Here is a 20948-nt window from a genome sequence, read left to right as displayed (position 1 = left end):
AATACATGCTTTCTGCAAAAATTTAGAAATTCTAACATTTCCTCATTAGAAAAACTTATTTTCTTTTCTTTTTGTTGTGCATTGTGAGTCATGGGGCTTGAAGTTGGCTTGGGCACTGCCCCTGAGCTCTTCAGCTCAAGGCTACCGCCCTACCCTTGGGCCAAGCCTCACTTCCCCTTATCTAGAAGTTAATTTGAGATAGAGTCTTAGGTCCTTTTGTGCCCAGGCTGGCTTTGAACCAGATCCTCAGATCTCAGCCTCCTGACTAGCTAGTATTCCAGCCATGAGCCACTCTGCCTGGCTTAGAAAACTTATCTGAAGTTCAGGATGATCTTTTGGGAATGCTCTTTCCAATTTCATTTGTCTACCTACTGTTCAAAGAAAATAAAATAGAGATAAATTGAGCATCAGACATGCACACTTTAATTCCATTTCTGCTCTCATACCAACTCTCCATTCTTTGAATTATATTCAGTTTTGAAAGTATCATTATTTTCATTCATGTAGATTGAATACTTTTCCTGTACTTTTGTTTTTTAATTCCTCAATGTGGTAAATATTAGCATTTTCTTCACACTCCATCTACTTCAAAAGGGGCTGAGATTAAAAGCATGTGCCAACATACCCAACTAACTTCCTTCCTTCCTTCCTTCCTTCCTCCATCTCTCACTACCTCTCTTTCTTCTTTCCTTCCCTCCTGTTCACCTTCCTTCCTCTTCCCCTCCACCCTCCCTCCCCTACTCCTTGTTTCATCTTTTTTCTTTTGAGACCAGGTCTGAGGGATAGCCTAGTTGGCCTTGAATTCCAGATCCTTCTGTCTCATCCTCCTAGGAGCTGCTGACAGATAAGTTTCACCATACCGGAGCTATACTTACTCTTTCCTACCATAGTTTAGTTTTATTCCTTTTTCTAGAACTTCATATAAATGTAACAATGCACAAAGCACTGTTCCATATGAAACTTCTTTCATTCTGAAAAAAAATACATTTAAACTATTACATAAACTCTTTGCATTCTTTTTTGTCTTTTGGAATAGTACCTCATTACATTTTATTCATTCATTCTATTCATTGACATCAGGTGTGTTTGTACTTTTTGGCTGTGAAACCTACAACTGTTACAGATATTCTCTCTTTTTCCTGTTTACGGTTGTGTCTTCTTTTTGGTATGCTTAGAGTGAGTGAATTCAGAGGCTTGTGCTTGCCAGGGAAGGTTTAGGGTTGATTAATTTTTAACCAGTTGAAACATACCTCTGGCTAACTTTGGTTATTGTTCAGATAGGTCCTTTCTTTATCCCAGACCATCCTGGATCTCTAGCCCCCTACTTTGGCTTCTTCCAGAACTGGGATGACAGGCATGAGTCACCATGCCCAGCTATTTATTTTTGAGATGAGGGCTTGCAAGCACTTGGCTTGGTCTGGCCCTGGACAGAGATACTCTCAATTCCAGCCTCCTGAGTAGGTAGAATTAGAGGTGTGAGCCACTGAGCCTGGACTACACATTCCATAGAAGTCTTGGTTTAGAATAATACTTGCATTTTCTCAGGGAAATATTCTGGAAAATCATTACTAGCTCATAACACATAAATGTTAATATTATGAAAATGTCAGATTTTCCTAACATTACATCCAAAGTGATGTATGATGTTCCAATTGCTCTATTCCTTGGTGATCCCACGTGGTTTTGGATTTTTTTTATATAAATGCATTTTATTGGTTTAAAGAGAACAAAAGAGGCAGAAAATATTTGCATATAACAAATCCTATGTTATAAATGTAGATTTTTTTTAGTGGTGATATCTCAAAGTCATTCGGGAGCTTTTTTTCTTCTTTTTTTCTTTTCCTTCACTGCATCTTGAGCACTGCTATTAGAGAAAAGCACAGCTGGCATAAAGTGTAAACCAGTGTCTCAAAACACTGGAAGAATATGAACAGCAAATGGTTTTCTTATTTCTTCTAAGTAATTTTTAGTAAAAACAAAAGGTGATCTTTGGCATAGATTCATACTTTAAAGGCATTAATATTGCATTTATGTCAGGTAAGCAACTATGGAAAGTATGCTGAGGGCCGTGGGGGTAAAATAGTTAAAAAAATAGAGAATGCCCAAGTGTACAGGACCAACTTAAGACAGCATTTACACATTCGGTGTTGGAATCTAACACACTGGGCGTAGGAAGGAGCCATTTGGTTCTGGGTTTGGGAATAAATATAATTTTATGTGCAGGGGAATGCTTAGCAATGAGAGTGCAAGAAAAAGGAAAAGTTACCTTCCATCTGACTTTGCCTAAAAGGAAACTACTATGGTGGTAGTTAAAATAAACTCATTAGTCTCTGAACAATTGTATTTATGAGAGAAACTCATTATTCTCCTGAAGAATTGTAGGGACTCGGCTTTTACTTGGTAGAAGGGAGGTAGGAACTGGAGAGCATTTCTCATCGATTATCTACAGCAGCACCAGAATTCTAGTCTGTAAATACCACTTTTCCTTAGATAGAAAGTGTCCTTCAAAAAAGGATACCTTTCCATTAAATGCTCTTGGAGACCACGTACTAATTCTTAGGGCTGAATTTCAAAAGGAGAAAGAATCTTCTAAAATGGTAAGACAGTTAGGAATGGTGGTGTGCACCTGTAGTCCCAGCTATCTGGGGGGCTAACTCAGGAGGATCACTTGAGTACAAGAGTTCAAGACCAGCACTGGCAACATAAGAACCCCAATCTCAAAAAAAAAATTACTGACAAGCACACACCTAGGTATCTTTAAAAGCTTATTTAGTAAGGGATAATAGAAGACAACAAAGGCCTAACATCAAATACCATGATTTGATTAAAAATTAAATGCAGCATTTCAGCTCAGGAAAAAAAAAGAAAAGAAAAAACAGTTACGAGCTGTGAACAGTAAAGCCTAGCACAGGCCTCTGCAGGCAGTGACAAAGCATAGAGCCCCGGGAGTGGCCCCTGGGAGGATGGGCACAACCACACCCTTCGCTCCTCTGCCCCTCCAGTGGCAGAGAGCACCAGACACACAGTGTTTGTGGGACAGTTACCTTGGAAGGAGATGGGATTGGAAGTTTCCCTACTATAGACACTGCTCTGGGACTTGGTTTTAAAAAAAAGCAAAAAACAGAACCATGTGATTCTGGGATTTCCTCCTGACTTGGATATTATTTTAGTGGGAAACTAGAAGGATTAAATGTGGAGAGATAGGAAATGAATCTGGGGTATATATGCCAGACTCCTCAACAGGCCACTTTTTCCTGCAGCAGTGAAACCAACTTTAGAAAAGGATGAAGGCAGCACAGCTTAAGAAAAATAGGCGAGGTCAGCAGCAACACAGAAAACCTAAAACAATTTCTGGACGCACAATGATTTTCTTAACTGACTTGCTTGGGCCCTAGGTCTTGGGAATTTACAGAGGAAAATGAGAGCCAGTGAATGGGAGACATAAGGAAATGTCCCACAATGAGTAGGGACAGAGCAGGGTTTCTGGCTAGTGTTCATCCTTAGATTCTGAGTTTACATGAAATTCATATGCTAGAACAGTCTGCCTATTGGGAGAGTGTGTGCACAACTACAACTGTGTTTGGGAATACAAGGTATACGTGGAAACATGTTTCAAAGTGTGCATGGCAAAAGCATACAAATGTTTTCTAATATAAAGAGGGCCCCTATTTCTTTCTGAAGTACCAGGCTAGGATGTGGCTTTCTATCCCCAGCCTTTCTGGATGACTTCTGGAATTCAGATTATTCTCTTCTTTAGTTGGGATTTCTGTACAGCCAGGTTTGGTTAGGTGCCTACTGGTACCAGGGAGTTTTTCTGACCCAGCGCAGTGTAAATCCAGCATCTGTTCGGATTTTGATTGAAGCAGCCTCTGCCTCTCGCACAGTCTCCTTCACAGACTGCATGAGGTTCTGGGCATTGTGAAGCAGCATCTCTGTGGCCTGCTCAGACTTCTCGTCACTGATGTTGGTCCGGCCCAACATGGTGGCCTTCACTGTGGACAGGATTTTCAGCTGGGTACTTATAGTTGGGATTCGCTCACATACCTGTAAGAGATTGGTTCTAATCCGCTTATCTGTGCACTGCTTGGCAACCTCCTTGGCCAACCGGGTGACCTCATCTGAGGCCTTGGCGATGTCCTTGGCACACTGGATGAGTGCCCGCTTGGTACCACTGCCCCCTCTTACCAGCCGAGACATTTCAACCATCAGTAGAGCCATGTGCTTGGCTGCTGCAATGATGTCATTGCCCTTGCTGGACCATTTACCAGCTTCATCATGGAGCTGTCTGGCGGCCATCATCATTGGCTGGTTAATCACCTCCCCAGCTTTCTGCTCGGGGAACTCTTCATCCTTTTCCTCTGGAGGTGGGGGTCTGGGTGGAGGGACTTCACCCTCAGGCAGTGGTGGTTTGGGAGGAGCTAGCTCATCTGTTAGATGGAGCTGTTCAAGGTCTGGTGGAGGCGGTGGGAAGTCAGGTTCCTGAGGTTGGAATGCTTCTCTGACCTTGGCCACAGCTCCCAGGATCCGATATCCTGAATCCAGGAAGCTCTTTTGCAGGCCAGGGTCAGAGATGTTTCCAGCCACAGCCTTGGCATCCATCACCATCGGAGAGATTGTTTTGCTCAGTTCATCAGAGGCGGCTTTGACAGCCTCATGGAACTTGGGATCCTCAGAGTTCTCCACCTCCCTCTTAGCAACCAGCAGGATTCGGTTCGCCCGACGAGCAATACTGGTTGCTCCAGCGACCAGCATCTGTGGCTGAATGTTGGCCATGGCTACCTTACACTTGTCCAGGTCCTTCTTGATGGCTTCTTCAGAAGCATCCAAGAGAGATTTGGTATCAATCGCTTCGTCAACCAGCCCTGTCATTTTTTCAACATTATCAATCCACTGGTTCTTCATAGTCTCAAAATGTTCATAAGCAGCTTGTTTTCCAGGGTTCCTAAGTAAGATGCGAGCAGCAGATACAACCTGGGGTGTGAGTTCTCGGGCTGTCTTCACTGATGCCTGAATGCCTTCCACTGTTGATTAATTAGCAGTACCAACAGCAGCTGCCTTCTCTGCTGTGGCTCCAAGCCTTCCTGAATGGTTCTCAAAGTTCGATGCTCTCTCATCAAATACCTCTTCCCTATTAGGAGTATCAGGAGGGGCAGTAGCTGCCACTGCCAAAAGCTTGATGGGAGTTGTGGTATCACTGAAAATATCTGACACTTCCTGAGTCATGGATTCCTGCATCTGGGCTTTCAGATCCTTTAAAGAGTCTTGAAGCTGTGATGCAAGTGCTCTGGCCTGAGGACTCTCCCCTTCCCCTCGAGAAGCCAGGTCAGCCAGCTGAGCTGTCAGCTGATCCACGTGGTCACACTTAGCCAGAAGATCTTGGCGATAAGGTCCCATCATCACATTAACCAGACGATGCCCTTCAGCTACAAGCCCCCGGATGGCAGCCTGACCGACTCCCCGGTCATCCACTGTGGGATTGTCAATCCACCGCTGGGCTTGCTCAATCTTGCCCTCCAGGTGGACAACTGCCTTGGCAGGTCTGCTGTTGGCCACAGCCTTGTTGATTTTGGTCTGCAGGTTCTGCAAGGCCGTAGCTACCTGTTTGGCCAGTGCTCTAGCTTCTGGTGAATCTCCTTTACCCTGTCTTCGTAAATCTGCTAATTTAGAAGTCAGAGCAGCTATTTCTCCAAGGGAACGCAGAATGTCATCTCTCTCTTTTGGATCATCACACAATTCGGCTATTTTCCAAGCTTCAGCCAAAGCCCCTCGAATCTGTTCTTCCCCTTCGGGTCCACCATTTGGATCTGCAAGCCAATTCTGAGCAGCATCGATCTTCTTCGCAATGCTCTGCTTCGAGTTTGTCATGGCTTCCAACTTGCGGGCTGCGTTTTCCACCTTTGCTGTGAGCACATCCAGTCCTTGCTCTATTCCTTGGTGATCCCATGTGGATTTGGCTTTTTAAATTTTATCTCTCCTACTAGAAGTGTAGTGATTTGCGTATCACATTTTAATTGATGATGGCATACATTTATTTTACACTTAATACTGAGCTTCATCAAAATGGAGGCAATCCAATGAAGCCAAGTACATATAGCATATACAGTATGAATATGATAGAAAGCTAATTAGGCTTAGTAGTGTGGGGAATCTGGTAACGTCTGTATGTGTGTGTCTGTGTATAGTAAGGCTAGAAATCTGAGGCTCAAATGCTTGGCATTTGATTATGACTGGTTTTGTATCACTACACTTGACCCTCCACTTTCTTCCTTTTTACTGGTTAAGTATTTACCTGTCTCGGGTAGCTATGAACCCTAAACCTCTGAGTCTCCTGTGTATCTAGGATTATACCTATGAGCTACTGGCATCCAGGTCTATCAGCATGTGATTTCTTTCTTTTGTTAAGTTCACCCCAATGTCAAAGGAAAATGTATCACTTACAGTTAGGACTACTCAGATAAGACACAGGAGGTTAACACATGGGTAACTTTAGTAATTCTTACCAACTTTCTCTATGATTTATATCATTTATATGAGTACTACATAATTTGCTCCTTTTAGCTCTAATTGTGGAAACATTTTAGTCACTTATAAACAAATTGATTCCTACTCTTAGGATTTGTGTTTGTTTATTTTGTTTGGCTTTGCTGTTTCGTTTTTTGTTTTTGTTTTTGTTTTTGCCAGTCATGGGGCTTGAACATGATGGCTTTCTCAAGGCCGTCTCCCCACCACTTAAACCACAATACCACTTCTGGCTTTTACTATGTATGTGGTACCTATGAATCAAACCCAGGCCTTCGTGCATGGCGGGCAAGCACTCTACCACAAGGCCAAACTTCCGGATCTCTTTCTCTTGGTTTTATAAATTGTTAGCTATTTCAGGACAGGGTTTATTGAGGGTTAATTCTCCCCTGCTTATGGAAAACCTTTCTGATGTCCTCTGTTTTGTAAGGTTATCACTCGCCTGCAGTATGTGTGAATAACAGGTAGTGTAAGACCCCCGACTCAGCGGGACGTCTTCCAGACGGAGCCCCCTTCCCAAGGAACAGCGAAACCACGCAGACGGATGCAAACAGCAAGAGGTTTATTTGGGTACACGGGCGTCCGGGGCTACAAAGTCTCCTAGAAGACTTGCGCGCCGAGGCTGGGGAGAGGGGAGTATTTATGGGTAGCTGAAGCGTTTACAGAAGCAGAAGCATAGTTACAGGGTAGGGATTGGTTAATTCAAATAAGGCTGGGGGTTTATTCTGGGCAGTAGTGGAATTTTCCTTTTTGGCTAGAGAAGGGCTTACATGTCCTTCTTCTGGTCATAACATGTTTTTCTCATGCTCCTTATCCTACTCCTTATCATGTTTATACAATTTCAGTTCTCGGTCATCCTGACCGTGAACATCTTGCTGGTTATTTTTCAATTTCTTTTTATAACTAAACTGCAGCTGCTACACAAAATGGAGTCACTTCTGCTATCCTGGGAATTACAGTTAAGGCTATACATTTCTCATTCCCCCATTTTCTTCTGGTTCCTTGAATGAAATCCTTCATTCAATGAAGACCGTCTCTTTATTTTTCACTTGCTGATATTGCTGGGTAAGTATTAAGGCTTGAACCACTGATAACCGGTCCTTTACAAACTGGACTAATTTATTAAGAATACAAGGGCCAAAAGTGAGAATCAAAATGAGTATAATGAGTGGACCTGCTATGGTGGACAAGAGAGTTGCAAACCAAGGGGACTGATTGAACCAGCTTTCAAACCATCCTTGTTGGGAATGGAATTCCTTCTCTCTTTCTGCTAGTCTTTCCCTAAGTTTACTCATAGTTTCCCGTACAATTCCTGTTTGAGATATTATTTGCCAAGTGATGGCTTTGGGAACATAGGGATTATCAGAAGCCAAAAGGAAAGGAAGTAGGCAAGAAAGGATTACAACCGAGAAAGTCTTATCTTTAAGGGGCTTTGGGTGCGCTGCAATTTCCATTCTGGGGTCTGGTTGGTGGAATTGTCCTGATCCTGACGAGCCGCTTTCACGTGGGAGGCGTGGACCCAGGCAGCGATTCCGTCTACCTTGAGAGCGGTGGGAGTTGTCAGCAGGACTGTGTTGGTTTGGTGTCGTCACACCCACACAGAGGCCTGTCCTGCTGCTCCCGATATGCCGCCGCCAGGGGTTTCCAGACTTCCTTCTGGACTATCTGAAGAGCCTGTAAATGGGCCTGGAGAGAGGGGCTATTAGCATAATCAGAAACATAAGGATGGAGGAAGTTTACAAGAGGTGGGGGTGCTCCATACATAATTTCAAAGGGAGTTAGTCCATGAGGGCCCGGTGTGTTCCGGGTCCTATACAAGGGGAGTAGGGACACCCAATCCTTTACGCCAGTTGCTATGGCTAATTTAATTAAAGTCTCCTTTATGGTTCTATTCATTCTTTCTACCTGTCCTGAACTCTGGGGTCTGTAAGCACAATGCAACTTCCAGTCAATCCCCAATAACTTGGCCACCAACTGACTTACCTTGGAGACAAATGCTGGCCCATTGTCTGTTCCTAGTACTTGGGGCATGCCATACCTGGGAAAAATTTCTTCCAGTAGTTTCTTAGTCACTACTCGGGCTGTTTCATGCTTGGTGGGGTAGGCTTCTACCCACCCAGAAAAAGTATACTGTCCGGGTTTGCAATTTCCCAATGAACACCTGGGCGGTGTCCTCTCACTCTGACTCCAAGTCCAATTTTGGCCCGCCCTGCGTTGACCCGAGCGCATGCAGAACACTGATCAGATACTCGCTGCAGGGCTTCATCTTTCCCCAAGAGATGGCCGAAGTTTTCCTGCCGGTCTATGAGGGTCTTCATTTTATTCTTGCTTAAGTGGGTTAAGGTGTGGAGATTAGAAATAAATTCAAAAGTCCACTTTTTAGGCCAAACTGTTTTCCCATTGAAAGTCCATTGTCCTTGTTTGGAGTCATAGGCCGCCCCCATTTTCTTAAGACACTCAATATCCTCTGGAGTGTATGGGAGTGGAGGAAGGTTGCAGAGGGACTTTTTCTGTCATTGGGAAGACTCGCACTTGTGGAGTTCTCTGACCCTGGAGTGCAGCTTCCCGGGCTGCTTTGTCTGCTAGGCAGTTGCCTCTAGCCTCCATTGATTCCCTCTTTTGGTGGCCCGGGCAATGCATAATGCTCAGTCTTTTGGGCAAGAATAGTGCAGTCAACAGGGCTGTCCTTGGGGGCCTGTTATGCTGGCCCCATTTCCCTCAAAATGAATTTGAGCTCTTAATTTTGTTAATAGATCTCTTCCCAAGAGGGGGTACGGGCAATCAGGAACATGCAAAAAGGAGTGGGTCACCTTACCTGTTGCCAATTGTATTTTCCGGTCAGTTGTCCACTGGTACCTTTTCCCTCCAGTGGCTCCTTGCACCCACGCAGATCTTCCACTCAACGGGCCAGGAGAACGAGTCAACACGAAGTGCTGGGCTCCGGTGTCTACTAAAAAGGTGACCGGCTGCCCCCCTACAGTCAATGTTATCCTAGGCTCAGGGGGGGGGCTCCTGGCCTGAACCCCCCTAATCATTCAGGGTTAGGAGGGAGGCCTGAGGTTTAGGCTTCCGAATTCCCTTAGATTTCTTCGGGCAATCACGAGCCCAATGCCCTTTTTCCTTGCAATAGGCACATTGGTCTTCCTCAACTCCGCGGGGGCCCCATCTGTCTCCTCCCTGTCTATCCTGTCGCTGTCCTGTCACTACTGTGGCCAGTAACTTACTCATCTCCTTCCTTCTCTTCCGGTCCCTAACATTCTCTCTCTCTTCTGCCTCCCTTCTCAGCCTCTCTTCTCTCTCTTCTCTTGGGCTGTATCTCTGTCTCTCTGTCCCTCTGCTACCTCTCTCTCTTCTCCACTACTTCCTGCTTCCCTGCTTCACTTGCTCTGTCCCTCTTCACTACTTACTGCTTCCCTTCTTCACTTGCTCAACCTGAGCCAAATTGGTGGGGCGCCCGGAGGCCCCATGGAGACCCGCGATAAGCAACCGGCGATAAAGAATTAGATGGTTCCTACCTTCAGGAGTAGTAAATTCCCAATTAGGACGCTCTAGAGGAAAAGCAGGGTTTATCTCATTGGGCAACTGGGTGGGGCGCCCATTGTCACCCGGTACATTTTTCCGGGCTTCCAGGAACACGCGTTGTCTCTCTTCCGATGTCAGCAACACCTGCAATAACTGTTGGCAATCATCCCATGTGGGTTGGTGGGTCACTAAAATGGACTCAATCAGTGAGGTCAGTCTGGAAGGATCCTGACTGAAGGGGGAGTTGTTTTCCAATTGTACAAATCTGAGGCAGAAAAAGGCCAGTACTGCAACTGATTATTGGACCCCACCCTCAAGGGGAATGCCTGGGAAGACGAGGACACCTGATCGGTCTGGAGGTCGCGGCGCCCACTCAATCTTCCTGCCACTGGGGAATGAATAGGGGCCCCGGGTGGGGGAACTTGCGGGAGTTCCTCTTCTACTTCCCGAGGAGGTGGTCCCTGCCCTTGGTAGGGAGGGGGCTCCTCTGTCATGAGGTCCACTAAAATTCCCTCATCTGGGGGTAGGACCTTGGGCTGTTTCTCAAGTTTCCTTTTTTGAGAGGCATTTTTTTTTTCCTGCAGTTTAGGTTACTGCCTAAAACTCCAGCAACAGTTTAAACTCAAATAAGTTTTTTTTGTTTTGTTTTTTTTCCTCAATGCAAGAACTGCAAACATCATCAGTGCATCAAAAGTCTGAATCTGGACTTAGTTTCCTTCTTTTTCTGAAATACGTCCAATTGCAACCCAGTAACATACAGAGATAAACTTTTAAACATTCATTCCTTTTAAAATGCTAATCAGATTACCCAGATTTTACCATCAGATTTTCAGTGTCAGTCTGCAAAGAAAAAGAGCAAAGATGTGGATCTCAGTCCACCTGACCAGGTTAAGTGAACGGGCCTTCATTCCAGCTTATTTACCCAGAGCTGCACCTTTGCCAGTTCACCTCTCACCCCCCAAGATGGTCACACAGGACTATCCTAAGTTTTCCCATCCTTTCTCTTAGGTAAAGTCTCTGACATTAATAAATAAATTTACATTTAATTCCTAATATTTATCTCCAAATTTTAACTTAAGGAAATAGATTCCAAATTCCCTAATACCTCTGGGCTAAACAGGACACAATGTTTACAATGTAAACAGCTCTATGCATTTCAATATTAAATTATTTTTTAATGCAAATTTCATTTAGAAAATACTTTTTACCAGTTTCTCTTTAAAACAATGCAATAACCCTTTGAGACATTGTAAAACATTTTAACCTAATAATTTTCTTGAAGTTTAGACTTAGATTTACCCAATTGCCTTTTTTTTTTTCAAGTATAAATTTATCCATTGTTTTATACAGCATGCTGATAATTTAACCTTGAACATGTTCACTCACTCATTCACACACACTCATCAAAGTTGGCCACTCAGAAGAACAGAAAATCATCCATCTGTTTTTGCGGACTTCCACTGACAGATTGCTGGCCACGGTCCGCACATCCTTCCAATGCTGTAAAGTCAAACTTAGAGGGGTTGTCACAGTCTGTCCCATGTTAGTAGTCAGTTTCAGTCCCATCACAATTAAAACAAGAAACAAAAATACACAACAGACAAAAAAACTTCACAATGCAGCTTCGTTCCAAAACCGAAAGTAAACTGGTGTTTGGAAGAAACCCAGATGTTTCCCTTATCAGCTGGACTGAAGAGTCCTCAGACTGAGGCGAAGCCCCAAAAAGAGAAACCAGACGGGTCAGAAATCTGACCCCAGATGCCTCAGGGACGTCTCCCAGGGGCTGCGGTCGGGAGTACGAGCTCGTCAGCTCCTCCACGGGTCCGCCAGATACAGATTGACACGGCCGAGTCACAGATTCCAGAAATACTCTTAACATAAGACAAGACATACAAAAGACAACAGAAATTTGCTGGCCAGCTTACCTCCCGGAGGTGGGTCGGTGGTCCCTGGGTGGGGGTCTCCTATCTCGGTGGAACCTCCAAATGTAAGACCCCCGACTCAGCGGGACGTCTTCCAGACGGAGCCCCCTTCCCAAGGAACAGCGAAATCACGCAGACGGATGCAAACAGCAAGAGGTTTATTTGGGTACACGGGCGTCCGGGGCTACAAAGTCTCCTAGAAGACTTGCGCGCCGAGGCTGGGGAGAGGGGAGTATTTATGGGTAGCTGAAGCGTTTACAGAAGCAGAAGCATAGTTACAGGGTAGGGATTGGTTAATTCAAATAAGGCTGGGGGTTTATTCTGGGCAGTAGTGGAATTTTCCTTTTTGGCTAGAGAAGGGCTTACGTGTCCTTCTTCTGGTCATAACATGTTTTTCTCATGCTCCTTATCCTACTCCTTATCATGTTTATACAATTTCAGTTCTCGGTCATCCTGACCGTGAACATCTTGCTGGTTATTTTTCAATTTCTTTTTATAACTAAACTGCAGCTGCTACACAAAATGGAGTCACTTCTGCTATCCTGGGAATTACAGTTAAGGCTATACATTTCTCAGTAGTTTTCTGTCGTGTTTTCGTGTATTTCTACCTCAATGCCAAGCCCTTTTCTGAACACATTTGAGTCCACATATGCTAGGCATAAATTGGTAAACTACCCTAGGCAGCTGGTCCTTTAAAGAATGAGCAAATGCCAGTGCTACAGCTGAAGGACCTTACGAATGAGTTCCTCCTGAAAATGTAAGTTGGGTTCCTTCCCTTCCTCACTGACTCTCTATCCACTACCCACGTGGGATATGCATCTGTCCTCATTGGATACACAGCCTTGGGCTGTGACCCTGCAGCCTCCAGAACCATATGACAGACTTTTACTTTTCAAATACAGTTTTCTCACTCAGGTCTACTATTAGAGCAATGCAATTATCAAGACAACCACCATTTCCCCTCATGTTCCCACTATTCCCTAGCTCAGTAAATTCAACTGATTGGAACAAGTGGAGAATTACCATTTTGAAAAATGCATACAAGTATAATATTCATTTGATTTTCAACAGTCTGAATGAGTCTATAATATGACCATCTGATATTTAGAAGAAACTACCGTAATAATACAATTTTACTAATGGTTCTTTAGATCATCATTTGGGACTTAGTGACAGTTATTTTTTATTGTAATTAATAGAAGGGTTACTGGAGAAAGTAATGTAACTATTAGATACTTTCTGAGATTATTTCCAATAGTCTAAATTGAATAAGTTCGTATTTTGTCCAATTCTTTAGTTGACCTTCTGTGATAGCAGAAATGTTCTATATTGTACATCCTAGAAGTCTCATGTGACTTTAGGTTCTAGGAATGTGGCTAGTGGTAACTTTTCATTTGATCACATCTGAACCAATTGAAATGTACTGACAAAGATATCTGTGTCTGGTGGCTATCATGTTAAATAACACAGATTGTTCCCTTTTCTGCATCTACCCGGGTAGCTCTTATTATCTCTTATGTATTTGTGACATGTCTTTGACAAACGAATGTGTAGAAAGATGGATGTTGGAGAGATGGATGAATGGTTGAGTGACATGGAAGGATAGGTGGAGGGATGGTTATGTGGGATGGATGGATGGATGAACACATGAATGAACATGTTCATTAACCTCAAATATACTTAACAAAACAGTAAGTGCCGAAATTAACATACAGTTTGCCTTTGGTTTTTTAGTTCTGTTTTTATTTTCATTTTTATTGTCGGGTAATGTATAGATGGGTTACATAGTTCAATTTTTGGCAGTGCTGAGGACCTACCAGGGCCTGTGTATGCTGGGTGGTCTTTACCACACATCTCTGCCTCAGCCCATAGCACTGCTTCTTACCATCATATATCCATGCACAATATCTCATTGCAATTGAACAATTTGGGAATTCCTGCCGTATGGTGATTTGGGGTGCCGACCAACAGAACTTACTCTGCATTGGGAAAGTGCCGGGGCCAACCGGCAGCAAACCAGGGTTCGCAGATTGGGGTTCCTGAAATAGGGGACAAGGACTAGGAAGAAAAAGAAGAGAGACAGACACACCGGGTCCGGGATGTCCGCAGTCCAGGCAAAAACTGCCGAGACTGCCGCGTTTATTTTCCACTCCCCCTTCTTCCCTCCTCCTCTCCCAGGGAACCTCCAGGTGTTACATTCATATGGTAATTCTCAGGTCATATACATAGAATAGGGCCAGAAAGCAATAAGACAAAATAGCCATCGTCTGATGTAAGTCAAGGTACAGTTTGATTCCACTCTGGCTCCCAACAGGAAAGACCTATCTGTTCATTCCAAACTACATGTTGGGCCTTACTGATTCTACACTCTGGGGCACACCCACTCAGCACAGGGCAGGGTGGGGGATGAGGCCTTGGGTTCCTTGACTGGAAACCTCCTTGCTCTGCTCTCTGGATAGTGGATGTGCTTGGGAGCTTTGGGAGGATGCCCTGTCTTCCCTGTCACGCTGCTCCCTTCTACACAAGGTAGGACCAGGCAAAGTTCAGTTCCTCAGGGCCCCTCAGGCCTATGGCCTTCCTTGTCCTATGTGAAGTGCAGAACCCCACATGGGTCCCTGTTGGGAGCCAGAGTGGAATCAAACTGAACCTTGATTTGCATCAGACAATGGCTTTATTGCCTTATTGTTTTCTGGCCTTATTCTGTTTAAATGACCTGAGAATTACCATATGAATGTAACACCTGGAAGTTCCCTGGGTCTGAAGAAGGGAAGAAGCTGGAGTGGAAAATAAACGGGGCAGTCTTTACCTGGACTGCAGACATCCCGGACCCGGTGTGTCTGTCTCTCTTCTATTTTTTCCTAGTCCTTGCCCCTTATTTCAGGAACCCCAATCTGCGAACCCTGGTTTGCTGGCGGCTGGCCCCGGCAGGTCCCCTGGCCCTGGCCCCGGAGTGGGGGCCGTGGTAGCCAGGGTACTTCTCTACCACTGGAGCTCCCACTTGCCTGCTTTCCTTCCTTCTTGCTTGCTCATCTTTCTTAATTTTTCTCCAAAGACTAGGTCACAGGCCCTGAGTTTAAGGACCAATAATCACACACACACACACACACACACACACACACACACACACACACACACACACACACACACACACAACACAGTGGCCAGGAGCATGCTGGATTCCTGTGATGTCTCAGATGATCAGAACATGTGGCCCAGGAAGCATGGCACGTCCTCGGCATAGAGGACAAATTTGTCTGTGCCTGACTCCTAACCTGGCTGGACCCCTCTGGTCACCTTGGACTCCTGTCCCGATTTTGGCCATCACCATGTGCTCACTCATGTCCCCAGGTGAGTCCTAGGTTTCCCCTAAAAAAAAAGGCTAAAATACCAGATGTATAGGCTTGGATGTCTGAAGATTACAATTAATAAACAGGCAGCAAATGCACCTGTAATCCTTGCTTCTTGAAAAGCTGAGATCTGAGCACTGGAATTCCAAGTCAACCTTGGCAATTATGTCAATAAAAACTCATCTCTCCGATTACCCATCAGAAAACAGTAAGTGGTGCTGTGACAGAAAGTGGTACAGCACTAGCCTTGTTTGAAAAAGCTCAGGAACAGGGTCCAGGCCTTGAGTTCAAGGCTGTTTTGACCATAAAGATATGAAGGTAGAACAGGGGGTAATAATGTGAAAATACTAACATAATGAATATGATGGGAAAATACTAGAATAATGAATATGTTATGAAAATACTAGATGAATATGATGTGAACATACTAATATAATGAATATGATTAGAATGAAAGAACAATGGGATGAAATATAGCTAAACTACTTCTAGAAGTATATTGTTAATGCCAACTTGTATCTAAAGGCATATGGCCATAAGAGATAAAACCACTAGAACAGGGAATGGGGCAGTAACGATGGAAACTGCCAGCATCCAGGCACACGGGATAGAGTAATTGCAAATGGCTAAGAACCAGACACCTTGCCATAGGAGAAAAGGTAAGAACCCAGCACACCCCTGGGCACAACTAATTGAAAAGAGACTTTTCTGGGCCCTAACCAAGCAAAATAAACAAGAAGGAGTTTGGGCCAGAGAGGAACAGCCAATGCCCAATATAACCAAAAGACCAAAAATGAGGGTCAGCAATTCTTCTGGCCTTAACCAAGACTGTGGTTTGAGGATCTTTGCTCTACAGGAGCTACTCTTGAGCCGAGAGGACTGATGAGGACTGATGGGGCCCCATAGCTCATACCATGACAGGACTGGGAACTGCATCTACCAACTGACTGGCAGGCCCTGTTTAACTTAGAAACTAAGAGATGTCAGAGTGGTGGGTCCAGCATGTGCACTGGATAGGCAGGCTAAAATTAGGCAAGTTAGGACTAGAATACAGGAACTGTGTTAATTCTGCTAAGCTATGTTAAATCAATAAACTGTTGGTGAATTATGTCCCCTTCTCAAGAGAAAGGCCCATAAAAAAACAGAAACAAAAACAGAAAATCATCAGAAGATGGTTGCTCAGGCCTGTAGTCGTAGCTACTCAGTAGGCTGAAGACTGGGATTGCAATTTGAGGCAGGCCAAGCAAAAAAGCCTCTGAGACTCTGATATCCAATTGACCAGAAACAAAGCAGGAAATTGCTGTGGGTCAGGGTGTAGAGTGGCAGCCTTGAGTGTAAATAGGTAAGGGAGAACATGAGGCCCTGAGTTCAAATACCAGGCCTTGGGCAAAAAATAAAATAGAATACAAAACAGCCTTTTAATTGCCTGTCATATCTACCTTACTGTTGTCTCTGGGTTCCTTCCTTGACTGCTCAGCCACTAGTAGTCCAGTTTGCTTGTAGTAGCTTTAGGGTATGGTGTTGAGAAGATGGTACCTTACCCATTATTTCTTAGCTTCAGATGCTCCCAACTTTGCTCTGTTGCTTGGTGCTCAGAGAGCCCTCCTCCAATCCAGGGCCTAGGAGAGACCTAGACCACAAGACCATAACAGCAAACATTAAACACAGCTTCCCTGGGTTAATAAGAATAGGTTGGCCCAGGGAACTCTGGGTGCTCTGGCCCAGAGCCATTTGTGAGCACAGGTATCTCTGGGCTAGCCAGACCCAGGCCTTTGAGGAGACAGAGACTTGGACTAGAAACAATGGGGCCCAAGGATTCTGGCAGATTTTAAAGCTCTGGAGGGGGAATAGAAAAGAAAACCCTCTTTTACTGAGGGAAGCTGAGTGATGGGGGAGGGAATGCAGAGAGGTCATAAAGCTACACGTTATAGGCAATTGAACAGCTATAAATTTTTAAAATTCAATTTACATTCTTTTATTTTTCTTACTGATTATAGAAAGATGATATGCAGCGGGATTATGTCAACAGTCAGGTCATGTGTATATTGATGTTGAAACAGTGGCATCCATTTCCTCACTATCTCCCAGTTTTTTCCTCTATCCCCACCCACAAGTTTTTGGTTTTTGCCAGTCCTGAGGCTTGCACTCAGGGTCTGAGCTTTGTCCCTGAGCCTCTCTGTGCTCAAGGCTAGTATTCTACACTTGAGCCACAGCATCACTTCCAGCTTTTCCTGAATTGTTATTGGAAATAAGAGTTCACAGACTTTCTTGCCAGTGATGGCTTTGAATCCTGATCCTCAGATCTCAGCCTCCTGAGAAGCCAGGATTATAGTTTAGAACCACTGGTGCCCAGCACCCACCTACAAGTTTTAGAGATTATTTTCAATATAATATCCAGAGAATACCACTGCTGCATTTCTCCCACCATTCCTCCCCCCATTCTTCCTAGGATATAGAATGAGAACACCGGATGAAAAGAAAGGGGAATAAAAAATGTGAGAGGCCAGTAGTTCACGCCTGTTATCTCAGCTGCACAGGAGACTGAGGACTGCAATTCCAAGTCTGCTCAAGCTGGAAAACCTTTCAGTTTCTAACATCCAATTAAACACTGGAAAATTGGAAGTAGCATTATGACTCAAAGTGGTGGGATGCCTGCCTTGAATGAAAAGCTTAGACAGAGGGCCCAGGCCTTGAGGTCAAGCATGCTGACATACGAGAAAAAAAAAGAGAAAGAGGAAAGGAAAAAAAAAGCAGCCTCTTGTCTCTTTTTCCTGGTGATCAGTTTGCTATTATTTTTTATGAAATCTTTGTGTGTGGTGTGTGTGTGTGTGTGTGTGTGTGTGTGTGTGTGTCTGTGTGTGTGTGTGTGTGTGTCTCTGTGTGTGTGTGTGTTCCTCCATATGTGCATATGTTCATGACTGTGTGTGTTCGTACTAGGGTTTTAAGCAGAGCCTTATGCTCTCCCTTAACTATTTCTACTTGAAGCAGAAAACTTATAAGTCAAAGCTCCACTTCTGTCTTTTTTTCTGGAAGACTGGAGATAAGGTTCTCTTGGATTTGATTGCCCAGGCTGGCTCTGGACCTTGATTCTCACATCTCAGCTTCCTGTGTAGCTAAATTACAGGCGTGAGCCACCTTGTGCTGGACTAATTGAAAGTCCTTGTTATCTTCTTGGTTAATGAGAGGAAGAACCATATGGGCCCAGTTTTGAAATCAGAAAACCAGTATGAAACTGTCTGCACCATTATTGTACCTGAAACTGGGACTTTAGACTCCAGCCATCAAATCAAGGAGTCCTACCCACAAAAGGTCCAGCCACTCTCCTAGAGAAGCCAAATAAAGTGATATGGTGAAGTGTGAGTAAAGGATATTTAGTTTATAGCAGGCTTAGGAAGATAGCACTACTTCTTCAGCTGTCTTCAGAGGTACAGATATTGATTTTAGGTTAAATATGGAGGCTTAGGGGAAGGCAGGGAGAAGAGCTTGCATACAAAAAATAGTCCCAAATCCCACAGTGGCCTGGTTGACCACTAGTGAGCTCAGACATTGTCCCTAGAAGAATTCCAGAGAAGTTGTTATCACTTGATTACAGGAACAAAACAGGGACCAAATTATCTCCTGAGATTTGGGCCATTGGTTTTCATCTGCTAAGACGCATCTTAAGGCTGTTGTTTCCACACAGGATGCTTCTCAGGGACTCTTTATTTCCTCCTGGTGCCCAAAGGTGATTGTGAAAGAATGCAGCACAGAAGAGTTCAGATCCAGATAGGAGGCCATTCAGTGAATTCACAAAGCCTGGCAAAAACATCTAAAAGGTTGCATCTTACATACCAAGATCTGCTTTGGATCTAGTAAATCTGTTCCCTGTTCACTTGGATTTAGAGTTTGTGACTGAGTGTCACTGGGGACAACTGAGAGCACATGGAGGCTAGGACAGCTATTGGCCCACAGGCTCTGGAACAGAGAGGGACAGCAGCCACCACATCCAATCCCAAGAATCACACACATGCTCCCTGCAGTGTCTCTAGAACCTTCCAAAGACAGACCTTCAATACCTAGCATTTTGCCCTATGCTAAGGGGGTCCCCCTCTACTTTGGGCAAAGAAAACACAGCACCTGAGCACCGCACAGGGATCTGCCAGACCCACACACAGCTGACCTCTGCCTCCTGTCACTACCCTCCTCTCCATCATCCTTTTAGAGAGCATTTATAAAAATTTTTATTGCTTTTATAAAGCTGAGATACAAAGGTGTTAAGTTGCAAAAGTAGCTAGGATTATAGGCAAGACACATAGTACTTGTCTTGCTCTCTCCCTATTTATGATTTTGCTAATACTGAGGCTTGAACTCAGGCCTTTGGCATTGTTCTTTTGCTTTATCTTTCAAGGGGAGTGTGCTTTAGTACTTGTGCCACAGTACTACATGTGGTTTTTTGTGGTTGATTACATGTAAGTCTCATGGACTGGTGTTTCTACCTGGATTGGCTTCCAACCACAATCCTCAGATCTCAGCCCCCTGTGTAGTTAGGATTATTGATCCCTGGCACCCAGGAGAGCAAATATTGTCAGTGTAGCATGGATGAGCAGAAGGGAGAGCACCTCTTTCTCCCCTGGGCTGTTGTGTGGCCACCCCAGGAAGGTAGGCTAATGTGTGGTGTTCACCAGATGCCAGGGCAGCGGACTGCCCTGACTGCAGAAGCAGGGGGGCTTCTAGACAGTACATTTTGGCTACTGCACGTGGGAGTAGGTACTTCTGGCATGAAGAAGGAGGTGGCCCTGGCTGACGTTGCACACACAGTGGGGCTCATGAGAAACATCCCAGAGGATGATCCCACCCCAGTGTCCTCAGTGTTCAGGGGACACCCCACAAGAGGGTGTGCAGCAACAGAAACCCATAGCTCAATCAAGAGCCTGGTCAGAAAACCACAGACAGGACTTCAGAGAAGCAAAGCTATGAGTGCCTATGTGGCAGTGCCCCCTGGGTTGGAACTTCCCTCCTCTGAGCCTCAGTTTCCAAATGTCCAATATGGATTTCCCAGTTGCCACATTGTAGTCTTTCTGAGGAAAACTACACGAGGTAGTCCTTGTTAAAACTTCAGATAGCCAGGTCGTTGTGTCTCTTGCCACTAATCCTAGCTACTCAGGAGGCTGAGATATGACGACTGTGACTGAAAGCTGGTACTGAGTCAGTGAGACTCTTATCTCCAAGAAACAACCAAAAATCTACAAGTGGATTCGTGGCTTTAGGCACAAAGAACAAAACTTGAACCAAAAAAAGTATAAGTTTAATGCCCGCCGCCTGAGTTCAAATCCCAGGACAGTCTCACAGACAAATACAAACACACACACACACACACACACACACACACACACACACACACACCCCAAAACATAACAAAAATTAAATAAAGCACAACACTCCCCACTACTATAATTGCCTACCACTAGTCCTCCTGCTATCTAGCTCCTCTGACTTTGGCCTCTCTCCAACCCCACTACCTGTGACAGGAGCTCCCCTTCCAACTGCCAACTTTGGCTCTTTGCAGCTGGCCAGACAGGCAAGACAATGGGTGATGAGTAACGCAAGAGGATTGTGTTAACAGCACAGTAATCAAAGTATGTCTAGTTCTTGGAATTAG

At 44.6% G+C, this 20948-nt stretch overlaps 1 pseudogene; it reads right to left on the bottom strand.

The window, feature by feature from the left end:
- Positions 1 to 3528: 3528 nt before the first annotated feature.
- On the bottom strand, positions 3529 to 6381 carry LOC150039238 (vinculin pseudogene; annotated as a pseudogene).
- Between the last annotated feature and the right edge of the window lie 14567 nt (positions 6382 to 20948).

The sequence above is a fragment of the Megascapheus bottae genome, unplaced genomic scaffold, assembly GCF_031878675.1.
Source record: "Megascapheus bottae isolate mThoBot1 unplaced genomic scaffold, mThoBot2.hap1 HAP1_SCAFFOLD_110, whole genome shotgun sequence".
Taxonomy (NCBI): domain Eukaryota; kingdom Metazoa; phylum Chordata; class Mammalia; order Rodentia; family Geomyidae; genus Megascapheus; species Megascapheus bottae.
Note: the sequence above shows the minus strand (reverse complement) of the source record. Positions and strands in the feature narration are given on the sequence as shown.